The following is a 2,177-nucleotide window of genomic DNA, read 5'->3' on the forward strand; positions in this document are numbered from 1 at the left end:
ATTCCAAAGATCAATATCCAAGAATCAATCAAGTTGTATCCAACATACAAGTAGGCCTGTCAATATTTGTCTGATATCCGGTATCCGTTTCCGAGTATTCGAGATCCTATAAGATTTTATCCGTTTTATCGGATATCGGATATTTCTTCCTTAAGATATCGGAAACGGATTAGACCCCATCCGAAATGTTAATATCTGATATCCGATAGTATAGGAACTTATTTGTAATTTATCCTAATTTCGAGTGTAGTATCGGATATTGTCGGATAAATATCCTATAAGTGTCAATTATGAAAATGTTTTACAAGGGTTTTAAAGCTTTTTCATTATAACCGGATACTATCGGATATTTATCGGATATCCGACAGCTTAGCCTATCGGAATCGATATCTGATTTTAATATCCTATAGGATATTATCGGATATCGAATATCCGGTAGTGCTTAACATGTCGGATATCGGATTTCTAAATATCCGACGGATATTCTTCCATTGACAGGCCTACATACAAGGATGGGTATATCTAATTTGAATGATTTACGTACAACCTGTGAAATTTCAATTATAAAGATAAACAATATAATGCGAAAAAATAAATAACATAGACACCAGAAATCTTGTTAACGAGGAAACCGTAAATGTAGAAAAACCCCGGTACCTAGTCCAAACTTGAACACCAAACTGTATTAAGCTGCTAAAGACACTATCCTATTATCAGAACTTCGAACTGGAATGTAGTTGAGACCAAACTAAACCGTCACAACAATTCAGTTACATTCGTGCTCCTTACGCCTCTTGAATCCTAGAAGGACTACGCACAATTGATTCCCTTAGCTGACGTCCTTTACAGCCTAAGAGTTTCTTCAACTTAATTGAATACTTTAAACCAATCTTCCTCCCACATATAAGCCTATATGTGATTTCCATTATGATCAAAGATCAAGGTGAGGTAGGAAATATGGTCTTATGACTCCCAAAGAGTAGCCTAGATTATTATTCATGTATAAACTTGTGGAATCACAAAGTCTAAGATAAAGAAACTTTGTGATTTCTATCTATCTTGTTTGTTGGAGCAAGCTCGACAATCAATACAAGATCAGGATACACGAACTATCAAGATAAAAATAGTTGGACCTGACTTCATGAATCCCTAGGTGAAGTCTTTTTAGTTGCTAAACCCTATAAAGGTTTGAAGTAGAGGGAGACTCTAGTTTACAACTAGAACACAAAAGAATAGTGTCAGGGATTCAAAGATCCAAGTTGTTTGAGGTTCTCCTTTTATAGACTTTCAAGATCAAGGTTTCTTTATATTTAAGCTAAGGTAGCTTTGGAATCAAGCAATCAACAACCACAGTAAGATGAAAATTTTGAGTTGAGATTAACATAACACAATATACACTTTGGTTAGGATAAACCGAACATTGTATAATGCTTGGTTCATAAATGGTTAGCTGAAACTAGCAAATTGAAAAATAAGCTTAACCATTTTCATATAACACTTTAAGACTTTATTCTTGAGTCACAAATGTGATCAATCATGTCTAGATAGTATAATTAGAGGCATCTTAAAATACTCGACAGGGTAAGTACGTGTATTATACACGTTCGTGAATATTCTTATTATAGTATGTATACCGGGTATGTGTACCCTTGAGACAAAAACGAGTTCAAGAACTCACAAATATTTTATGGTATGCGTACCTTATTTAGTTTTGAAACCAACAGATTTTTTCTGGTTTACATACTATGTATGCGTACCTTTCCTGGTTCACGAGTTCACACACTTTTTATGATATGGATACCAGGTATCCGTACCAAAAAGTAGCTGCCGAACTATAGCTACACCGGTATGTGTAATGGGTACATGTACTGCGGCTCTATACCTATAACAGTTCTCCCAGTATGTGAACTAGTATGCATACTGTCCTGTATCCAGATTTATAGTAGTTTTATATCTCTCTAATAATCAATTCAAAACATTCTCGAATAACATCAATGACACATCACTGTTCCAGACTATTTTCAAATGATAAAATCTTGAGTCATAAGCAATAAAAAAAAATTTCCGCTAAATTCATCAAGTATGAACAAATGTTCTTAAGCTTAGCATATGTCGGAATGATATTCAAGATAAACTTGACTCGAAATTTCTATTATGCATGTATGTCTAATTTAGTC

This window comes from Papaver somniferum, chromosome 4 (assembly GCF_003573695.1).
Source record: "Papaver somniferum cultivar HN1 chromosome 4, ASM357369v1, whole genome shotgun sequence".
NCBI lineage: Eukaryota > Viridiplantae > Streptophyta > Magnoliopsida > Ranunculales > Papaveraceae > Papaver > Papaver somniferum.